The sequence below is a fragment of the Sapajus apella genome, unplaced genomic scaffold, assembly GCF_009761245.1.
Source record: "Sapajus apella isolate SASKATOON/1434 unplaced genomic scaffold, GSC_monkey_1.0 scaffold55, whole genome shotgun sequence".
Lineage (NCBI taxonomy): Eukaryota > Metazoa > Chordata > Mammalia > Primates > Cebidae > Sapajus > Sapajus apella.
In genome coordinates, this window is record NW_022436995.1 from 5,326,574 (window position 1) to 5,338,010 (window position 11,437).

Genomic DNA, 11,437 nt, shown 5'->3' on the forward strand with positions numbered 1-11,437 from the left:
AGTAGTGCAACATAAAAACCCCAGGCCTACAAGTTGTTGATACCAGTACTCTTAGGAGAAATTACAGAAAACCTCAATGTCTCTGATAAGACATGGAATATAACCATGTTGAGGGAGAACTTAACCTGTTACCTCAGAAACAGTGGCATGAAGACAAAACTGATGACAGCGACATCAGAAGCTCCACATTCTGAAGAAAGCTGTGGAAAGCTGATGGCCAGATACCCCCTCTATTGATTACTAGAAGATGCGAAATCAGTCCTGTGACGTCCCACCACCACATTGATCTCTCCAATCTCCAGGCCCTCCCCACCTCCTAATCTCAGAAGCAACAGACACTAAGGAGAGGAGGAGAGGTGAACAGCGTTACAGAGTGAGGAAGGGCTCCTGCTTTCACTCAATCCACTTGTTAGTTGACTTCCTAATTGTTTTTTGTGTCCTGAATGGTACTTGAAAACTCAATTGAGGAGTTACACAGAGATGCCATTGAAGAGCCAAGAGTTTGATTTCAAGATTCTCCATCTTTGCTGGTGTATCATGGCAATGACTAAATGTTAACTCCCAAAGCCTGAAATACAGCTTTCTTTAACATTGATTTTGTAACCAAACTATTTAAGTTATTTTTACCTTGCATCAATTCATTATTTTAAAACCCTGCCCTGATGTGGATTAGTCCTGGGAATCAAAATACCCTATTCAGTAAATTAACTTCAGGTCTGATGCCACCAATGCTACGCACTCCATTGAAAAGTAGAGCATTCCTCTTCCAAGATGTACATCAGAGCAATTCTGGAAGTTGATCCAACATGAACCCTCAGGTAAACGGGGAGAAGAATCTGAAATACCTCAAGAGAAGAGTAGAAAAGAACTCCCATATTTCTGCCTTGAGATATTAAACGGAGAATAAATATCCCAGATTTAGTAGACTGATGACTACTAATGGTGACTACTAAATGAGTCAAATGATGCATTTTCTATCATCTGTTAAATGAAAATGATGCTCCTAACCTTTCAGACATAGTGCCATTCTGTCATTGTCATTGTCATCCACACATGCTAAGATGAGAGCAAGACTCCATTTATTTCCAGAGCTGCTTTGGTGAAAGATGCTGTGATGCTTAATGTGATGTATACTGATATATCAATTCACAGTTGACTGTAATTGTCACAAAAATGTAAAACTTCAGACAATGTAAAATAGAGATGGATCTTGGCCATGAAATACAGAGGATCATCATTTATCTACTTCTCTGCCTTTCTACTGTTAGTAACTCAGTATGTGGACCTGTCTAAACCATACCTCGCTTCTATCCAGACCACCATCTGGATCATGCTTGACCAAATATGGCCCCTATCACATAAGAGAAAACCTCATTGGACTTTAAATAAAGTAGACTGGGTTGCTGGTGTAGTTTTGCTAGTTGTCAGCTAAGTGCCCTCCAGCACACAAATTTAAAACTTGCAAAGCCTCAGTTTCCCTATCTACAAAATTTGGACAATATTTTAACTCTCTGGATTATTGGGAAGTTTTAAATTTGAAAATATTTGTGAAAACACCTAGCACAGACATTACTGAGCACCGATGCTCAGTAATTCATCTTTTCAAAAATCTGTTAATAATGGTATCTTTCTAAGTTATCCTCTTTGTTATTCTTTTTCCTTCTCTGCTACCTGCTGTGGCTGTGACAAAGTTTCCAAGTACAAATGAAGTGACCCTCGTCAGGCAATAAAGAAACAAATCCTCGAACAGCTATTTCCTGTCTGACAGTTGGTATGCATATGCTTCACTGACTTTACTGTTTTGCCATGAAACCTTCATCATAAGTGTCATTTGGCCTTAACTTTGCAATGAGGTAATTATAGTGCCAGGCTTATTAAAAACAGACTCTATCACAGGAGACTTTGACAGATGTTGGTTGAAGTTCTAACTTGACAAGCAAGTGGGATGAGCAAGTGCATGCAGAGCTAAAGACATTATATTGCAAATGCTGTTTATTTTCTGTCAACTATAAACTATGCAGTAAATAACACATTATAAAAGAGATCCAGAAATAACATTAAGCTAAAATGGAACCATCAATTATTCCCTCTTCTTTAGCTTTCAGAAGAATTTTTTTCCCTTCACTATTGGTACTTTTTCCTTTATTCGTTAATTGCTTTTCTTCTTGACTCCCCTGTTCTGCTCCAGTGCCTATAAATCATGGTAAAAAAGATAAAATGTTACTATTAAGAAACGAGTGTAAAAATGGTATTTAAATAAATTTGCTTTTGCCATCCAGCCAACTTTCTCTAACCTCTAAGTGAAAGTTTAAAGCTGCTGCTGTGAATGTTGTAAACTCTTTTGCACAAGTGCATGTATTTTTTTTTATTATACTTTAAGTTCTGGCATACATATGCAGAATATGGGAGTGTAAATTAGTTCAACCATTGTGGAAGACAGTGTGCCAATTCCTCAAGGATCTAGAAATAGAAATACCATTTGACCCAGCAATCCCATTACTGGGTATATACACAAAGGATTATAAATCATTCTATTACAAAGACACTTGTACATGTATGTTTGTTGCGGCACTATTCATAAGTGCATGTATTTTTCGCACACAACTCTCGGCACTGAGTACAGTTCAAAATTTAAGCAGTCTCTTTACAGTGAGTTTTGAGGTGTAAATTTAAAATATACTATTACAGGAAGTTCCAAGTTGTACTGTAAGGAGGAACTTTGAAATCCATTTGCCTGTGGTGTTAAATCACAAAGGATTCTGAATTAGCTACTTATGACAGCAAAATGATAATGAAGGGAGCAAATAGGGAGGAGAAGAGGAAGAAAAGAATAGGTGAAAATCTATGTCTGACCTTACTCAGTTCCATGCCTACACCCATGCCTTAAAAAGATATTCCAGTTATAACAGTTCCTTTCCCAGTGTGAAGATTCAGGATTCTCCTCTAAATCAATAAGCAGTTACCAAACATCTATCCCATGTCCATCATTATGGTAAACATTGCTTTTATACATGAGTCAAACATTTGGGGTACCTAATATCTGTCAGATATTGGGGATCTAATTATGAATGAGACGGAAATTACCCTCAAGGAGCTTATAATTTGTTTCTGTGTTCTTAAATATGCAGGTTTAATTCTGAAAGTTTTTTTAGCTTCTTCAGAAAAATGCCCATTGATTATCCCTATTGTTACCACTACAGAACCTCTCTGTTATACAGTCTTTGAGGAGTATACCATTGTTATAGGTAAAACAATGTGGGCATAGGAAACTTCAGTTGCTTCCCATTAAACACACCCATATATGTGGGTCAAAGCAAAGAATTGATAAAATTGAGTAAAGTGGAAAGGAGGAAAGGTGTCCGTTCATATCCTTTGCCCACTTTTTTATGGGGCTGTTTTTTTCTTGTAAATTTAAGTTCTTTGTAGATTCTGGATATTAGCCCTTTGTCAGATGGGTAGATTGCAAAAAATTTTTCCGATTCTGTTGGTTGCTGGTTCACTGTAGTGAAGGTTTCCTTTGTTGTGCAGAAGCTCTTAAGTTTAGATCCCATATGTCTATTTTGGGTTTTGTTGCCATTGCTTTTGGTGTTTTAGTCATGAAGTCTTTGCCCATTCCTATGATCTGAATGGTACTGCCTAGGTTTTCCTATAGGGTTTATATGGTATTAAGTCTTATGTTTAAATCTTTAATCCATCTGGAGTTAATTTTTGTAGAAAATGTAAGGAAGGGGTCTAGTATCAATTCTCTGCATATGACTAGCCAGTTTTCCCAACACCATTTATTAAATAGGGAATCTTTTCCCCATTGCTTGTTTTTGTCAGGTTTGTCAAAGATCAGATAGTTGTAGGTGTGTGGTGTTATTTCTGAGGCCACTGTTCTGTTCCATTGGTGTATGTCTCTGTTTTGGTATCAGCAATATGCTGTTTTGATTACTGTAGCTTTGTAGTATAGTTTGAAGTCAGGTAGAGTGATGCCTCCAGCTTTCTGTTTTTGTTGTTTTTTTTTTTTTGGTTTGTTTGTTTTTGTTTTGCTTAGGATTGTCTTGGCTATGCGGGCTCTTTTTTGGTTCTATGTGAAGTTTAAGGTGGTTTTTTCCAATTCTGTGAAGAAAGTCTGTGGTAGCTTAATGGGAAAACATTGAATCTATAAATTACTTTGAGTGGTATGGCCATTTTCACAATATTGATTCTCGCTAACCATGAGCATAGAATGTTTTTCCATCTGTTTGTATCCTCTTATTTCCTTGAGCAGTGGTTTGTAGTTCTCCTTGGAGAGGTCCTTCACATCCCTTATTAGTTGTATTCCTGGGTATTTTATTCTCTTAGTAGCAATTGTTAATGGGAGTTCACTCATTATTTGACTTTGTCTCTTACTGATATATAGGAATCCTTGTGATTTCTCCACATTGATTTTGTATCCTAAGGCTTTGCTGAAGTTGCTTATCAGGTTAAGGAGATTTTGGGCCAAGAAAATTGGGTCTTCTAAATATACAATCATGTCATCTGCAAATAGAGATAATTCCTCTTTTCCTAAATGAATACTCTTTATTTCTTTTTCTTGCCTGATTACTCTGGCCAGAACTTCCAATACTATGATGAATAGGAGTGGTGAGAGAGGGCATATTTGTCTTGTGCCAGTTTTCAAAGGGGATGCTTCCAGGTTTTGCCCATTTAGCATGATATTGGCTGTGGGTTTGAAATAAATAGCTTTTATTATTTTGAGATACGTTCCATCAATACCTAGTTTATTGAGAATTTTTAGCATAAAAGGCTGCTGAATTTTGTCAATTCAAAAAGGCCTTCTCTGCATCTATTGAAATAATCGTGTGGTTTTTGTCTTTGGTTCCTTTTATGTGATGGATTACATTTATAGATTTGCATATGTTGAACCAACCTTGCAACCCAGGGATGAAGCAGACTTGATCGTGCTGGATAAGCTTTTTGGTGTGCTGTTGGATTCAGTTTCCCAACATTTTAATAAGGATTTTTGCATCAGTGTTCATCGTGGATATTGGCCTGAAATTTTATTTTTTAGTTGTGTCTTTGCCAGATTTTGGTATCAGGATAATGTCTGTCTGATCAAATGAGTTAGGGAGAATTTCCTCTTTTTGTATTGTTTGGAATAGTTTCTGAACGAATAGTACCAGCTCCTCTTTGTACACCTGGTAGAATTTGGCTGTGAACCCATCTGGTCCTGGACTTTTTTAAGTTTCTAGGCTATTAATTGGTGCCTCAATTTTAACCCTTGTTATTGGTCTAATCAGAGATTCAACTTCTTCCTGGTTTAGTCTTGGGACTGTGTAAGTGTGCAGGAATTTATCCATTGCTTCTACATTTACTGGTTTATTTGCATAGAAGTATTTGTAGTATTCGCTGATGGTAGTTTGTATTTCTGTGGGATCAGTGTTGATATCCCCTTTATCGTTTTTTATTACATCTATTTGATTCTTCTCTCTTTTCCTTTTTATTGGTCTGGCTAGTGCTCTGTTTTGTTGATCTTTTCAAAAACAGCTCCTCGATTCACTGATTTTTTTTTTTGAAGGGTTTTTTGTGTCTCTGTCTCCTTCAGTTCTGCTCTGATCTTAATTATATTTTGTCTTCTGCTAGCTTTTGAATTCGTTTGATATTGCTCCTCTAGTTCTTTTGATCGTGACATTTGGGCATCAATTTTAGGTCTTTCCTCATTTCTCTTATGGGCATTTAGTGCTATAAGTTTCCCTCTAGATACTGCTTTAAATGTGTCTCAGAGATTCTGGTACATTGTGTCTTCATTCTCATTTGTTTCAAAGAACATCTTTCTTTCTGCCTTCATTTCATTATTTATCCAATCGTCATTCAGGAGCAGGTTGTTCAGTTTCCATGTTGTTATGCAGTTTTGAGTGAGTTTCTTAATCCTGAGTTCTAATTTGATTGCACTGTGGTCTGAGAGACTGTTAGCAAATACAAAAGAATGGAAATCCTGAGGAGTGATTTACTTCCAATTATGTGGTCAATTTTAGAATCAGTGTCATGTGGTGCTGAGAACAATGTATATTCTGTTGATTTGAGGTGGAGACTTGTATACATGTCTAGTAGGGTCCACTTGTTCCAGATCCGAGTTCAAGTCCTGGATATCCTTTTTAATTTTCTGCTTCACTGATTTGTCTAATATTGACAGTGGGCTGTTAAAGTCTCCCACTATTATTGTGTGAGAGTCTAAGTCTCTTTGTAGGTTATTAAGAACTTGCTTTATGTTTCTGGGTGCTCCTGCATTGGGTGCATATATATTTGGGATAGTTAGCTCTTCTTGTTGCATTGATCCCTTTATCGTTATGTAATGCCCTTCTTTGTCTCTTTTGATCTTTGTTGGTTTAAAGTCTGTTTCATCAGAGACTAGAACTGCAACCCCTTTTTTTTTTGGTCTCCATTTGCTTAGTAAATCTTCCTCCATCCCTTTATTTTGAGCCTATGTGTGTCTTTGCATGTGAGATGGATCTCCTGAATATAACACACCAAAAGTTCTTGACTCTTTATCCAATTTGCCAGTCTGCATCTTTGGATTGGGACATTTAGCCAATTTACATTTAAGGTTAATATTGTTATGTTTGAATTTGATCCTGCCATTTTGATGCTAACTGGTTTTTTACATGTTAGTTGATGCAGTTTTTTCATAGTATCAATGGTCTTTACAATTTGGTATGTTTTTGCAGTGGCTGGTACTGGTTATTCCTTTCCATGTTTAGTGCTTCCTTCAGGAGCTCTTGTAAAGCAGGCCTGGTCATGACAAAATCTCTCAGCAGTTGCTTGTCTGTAAAGGATTTTATTTCTCCGTCACTTACGCAGTTAAGTTTGACTGGTTATAAAATTCTGAGTTGAAAGTTCTTTTTTTTTTTTTTTAAGGATGTTAATATGGGCCCCACTCTCTTCTGGCGTATAGGGTGTCTCCTGAGAGATCTGCTGTGACTCTGACAGGCTTCCCTTTATGGGTAACCCAACCTTTCTCTCTGGCTGCCCTTAGCATTTTTCCCTTCATTTCAACCTTGGTGAATCTGTCAGTTATGTGTCTTGGGGTTGCTCTTCTCGAGGAATATCTTTGTGGTATTCTCTGTATTTCCTCAATTTGAATGTTGGCCTGCCTTCCAACATTCTCCCAGATAATATCCTGAAGAATGTTTTCCAACTTGGTGTCATTCTCCCTGTCACTTTCAGGTACACCAATCAGACATAGATTTCATCTTTTCACATAATCCCATATTTCTTGGAGGCTTTGTTCATTTCTTCTCACTCTTTTTTCTCTAATCTTGCCTTCTGTCTTTATTTCATAGAGTTGATCTTTAATCTCTGATATCCTTTCTTCTGCTTAATAATTGGGCTCTTGAAACTTGTGTATGCTTCACAATGTTCTCATGCTGAGTTTTACAGCTCCATCAAGTCATTTAGTTCTTCTCTACACTGGTTATTCTAGTTAACCTTTCGTCTAACCTTTTATCAAGGTTCTGAACTTCCTTGCATTGGGTTAGAACATACTCCTTTACTTCGTGGAAGTTTGTTATTATCCACTTTCTGAGCCAGCTTCTGTCAATTTGTCAAACTCATTCTCCATTCAGTTTTGTTCCCTTGCTGGTCAGGAATTGTAATCCCTGGGAGGAGAAGAGGCATTCTGGTTTTTGGAGATTTCAGCCTTTTTGCACTGGTTTCTTCCTATCTTCATGGATTTATCTACCTTTGGTCTTTGAAGTTGGTGATCTGTGGATGGGGGTCTCTGAGTGGATGTCTTTGCTGTTGACGTTGAAACTATTTCTTTGTTTGTTAGTGTTTCTTCTAACAGGGCCCTCTGCTGCAGGTCTGTTGGAGTTTGCTGAAGGTCCACTCCAGACCTTCCTTGCCTGGGAATCACCCATGGGGGCTGCTGAACAGCAGATTGCTGCCTTTTTTTTTTTCCTCTGATAGCTTCATCCCAGAAGGGTACCCACCAGATGCCAGCCAGAGTTCTACATGAGGTATCTCCCAGTCAGGATACACGAAGGTCAGGGAGACACTTGGGGAGGCAGTCTGTCCCTTATCAGAGCTTGAATATTGTGCTGGGAGATCCATTGCTCCCTTCAGAGCTGCTGGGCAAGGACATTTAAGTCTGCTGAAGCTGAACCCACAACCGCCCCTTTTTTTCCCAGGTACTCTGTCCCAGGAAGTTAGTTGGGGGCTCTATTTATAAGTCCCTGACAGGCTGCTTCCCTTTTTGAGAGATACCCTGCACAACAAGAAGGGAGTCCTGCGACACAGTCTGCCTGAAGATGCCTTGCTGTGCTCCCATGGCCTCCACCCAGTAGCTGTGTAAACCTCCCAGCAACTATGTTTACACAGGCAAAGTTAAAACCTCCTACCCAAACCTCAGCAATGGTAGATGCCCCTCCCCAAATGGAGCTTGAATGTCTCAGGTCGAGCTCAGACTGCTTTGCTGGCTATGAGAATTTCAAGCCAGTGGATCATAGCTTGCTGGTCTTCCTGGGGGTGGGACCCTCCGAGCCAGATCACTTGGCTCCCTGGCTTCAGCCCCCTTTTTCAGGGGAATGAGCAGTTCTGTCTCACTGGTGTTCCAGGCACCACTGGGATATGAAGGGAAAAAAAATGCTGCAGCTAAAATGGCCACCCAGTTTTCTGCTGGAAACCCAGGGCACTGGTGGTATAGGCCCCAGGGGGAATCTCCTGGTTTGCAGGTTGTGAAAACCTTGGTAAAAGCACAGTATCTGAGCCAGAGTGTCAGGAAAAGTCCCTAATGGCTTCCCTTGGCTAGGCGAGGGAGTTCTCCAGGCCCTTGAGCTTCTCAGGTGAAGCAACACCCCACCCTGCTTCGGCTCCCTGTCCTTGGGCTGCACCCAGTGTCTAACCAGTCCAAATGAGATGAACCAGGTAACTCAGTTGGAAATGCAGAGATCACCTGCCTTGTGCATTGTGCTTGATGGGAAATGCGTACTGGAGCTGTTTCTGTTCGGCCATCGTGCTGAAAAATCCCCATGTTACCATTTCTTTAAATTCTCTAAAAACCACCAAATAAAATGTTGATAGCTTCAATTAAATATTCTGCTATAAGGAAATTAGGCATTATTTTGAGCATTATTATACAGCAGCTGTTTCTGTTCTTCACAGAAAATCTCTACCTGGTATTTAAGACACAGGCAGCAGTCACTGAGTGTTCTCCATTCTTAGAAGCATCTTAAAGCAACCACTTCTCTAGAATGTACACATTTATGCTTGTTGACTTAGCCACTTTTCTAGCAGCATATTTTGGCACATACCTCTCTCCCTCATCTTAGAATATACATTTCTTTAGAACACATATTGGTGATGTGGAAAGAAAACATGGACAATCAATTTCAGAAAGACTTGTTCAATGATATCACTATGTATTTTTTCATTCAGGATGCTTTGGTTTCCCCAACTATAAAATCAGAATAAGGATATTATCTTCCGCCTTGGTGCATTGTAAGGAATAAAGAGCTTGGCACTATGCCTGGCATCATGGTTCCTATAATTACTACTATTGGTTTTTTTGATATAGTGATATATCTACTGATACTGTAACTGATACGTACATATTAGTATGTAACTAGACAGAGGCAGAATTTGTGCAAGGAAATAGGGCTTTCAAGATGGTAATTTTTTTAAATCGAAAATTGTCTTTCAGGCCTAAGAACATTTAAAAATCTGGAAATAATCACTGCATATTCTTCCCAGTCTCTAAGATATAGAATCCCACCCGTGTGCCCCAGAGTTCCCCTGGCAGCCCCTTCTCAGGTCAACCTAGTCATCCTTCAAGGTCTTTGTTTCCATAGTATTTTGGCATACCTCCATGAGAGCACTCTCCATATAATGCTGATGATTTCTTCCTGTAGAAATCTCCGCCACCGAAATGTCATCTTCCAAAAACTGACTTTATCTATCCCTGAGACCTGTGGTCCTAACATAGTGCCTTGATCCAAAGTTTGAAGGAGTAAAGGAAAGAAAGCTGAGAAAAGGGCTAGAGAGAAGAGACAAAATGTGCACAATCAAATCTCCATGTTTCTAGGTTCTCTTCTCAGGTAATTTTTTTTTGTGGATTTCCAGAGCCTCCTGTGGACTTCTTTGGCTCTCTGCTCTGGTCTGAGTCTATACCCTCAAAGACAATGATGTTACTGGCTTAACAAGAAAGATCCACAAGGCCACAAGAGAAATGGTAAGAAGGAAAAGCCTTCATGTAAATATCCAGACATTAACCCTCTGCATATGGCAAGAATTTTAAGAAATATTAATATTCTTTTTAAATAATTCCTAGTTATTTGCTACTTACCTAAACTCAAGTCACTGCATTCATTTGAAAAAGATGTGTTTAGCATCTCCTATGTGCCAAGCCTTCCTTTCGGTTCTGGAGCCTGCCTTTATGATGCTTACATTCCCAAGGGCAGGGATAGAGGGAAAAAAAAAAATCCTCCATAAGTAAATCATCAGGGATCCAAGAAGCTGACAGGTGTCGGGGGTAGTGTGTGAATTCAACAGAGAGGTTGAAGGAATTAGGAGTCCTGGGTTCGGTTTTAACTGGGCTGCCCAGGGTAGGTGAATGATGATAGCGTGATATTTGTACAAAGGACACACAAGTAGCTTTCAGGGTGTATTAGCAAGGGTTCTCTAGAGGGACAGAACTAAGAGGATAGATGTCTAGATAAAGGGAAGTTTATTAAGGAGTATTGACTCACATGATCACAAGGTGAGTTTCCACAATAGGCTGTCTGCAAGCTGAGGAACAAGAAAGCCAGTCCGTGTCCCACAGTTGAAGAACTTGGAGTTTGATGTCAGAGGCAGGAGCATCCAGCACAGGAGAAAGATGTAGGCCAGAATACTAAACCAGTCCAGTCTTTTCGCGTTCTTCTGCCTGCTTTTATTCTGGCTGTGCTCAAAGCTGATTAGATTGTGTCCAACCAGAGTAAGTGTGAGTCTGCCTTTCCCTGTCCACTGACTCAAATGTTAATCTCCTTTGGCAGCGCCCACACAGACACACCCAGGAACAAATTCTTTGCATCCTTCAATCCAATCAAAATGACACTCAATATTAACCATCACACAGGGCATGTTCCACACAGAAGAAAAAGCCAATGAATATGCATCTGGCATTTCTGAAGTTCAGCAAGGAGGCCAGTGTGAATCGAGCAGAGTGTACTGGCAGGGAATGGGGAAGGGGTTAGATGAACTCAGACCATATGACGGAGGAGTGACAGATCAGGCATAGCCCTGTAGCCACTGCAACAACTATGATTTTATTCTGAGTCTCATGGAGACCCACTGGAGAGTTTGCCTCGACTTACCTTTCTCTTCCTGCAAGCAGCTGCCTGGAGTTGCCATCTTCTTCCCCACTGGACAATTGGGATTTTTGCAGCTAGCGGTCCTGGTCTTGATCATTTAGATCTTTTACTAAAAGGGGCAATGTCAG

At 39.5% G+C, this 11,437-nt stretch overlaps 1 long non-coding RNA gene across 1 annotated transcript; it reads right to left on the bottom strand.

Annotated features, from left to right (window-relative positions):
* Positions 1 to 1,979: 1,979 nt before the first annotated feature.
* Positions 1,980 to 10,634, bottom strand: LOC116527535. Its single transcript, XR_004258601.1, has 3 exons — positions 10,304 to 10,634; positions 9,823 to 9,946; positions 1,980 to 2,191 (listed from the first exon to the last, which is right to left on the bottom strand). It is a non-coding gene; the product is annotated as an uncharacterized LOC116527535 (long non-coding RNA).
* Between the last annotated feature and the right edge of the window lie 803 nt (positions 10,635 to 11,437).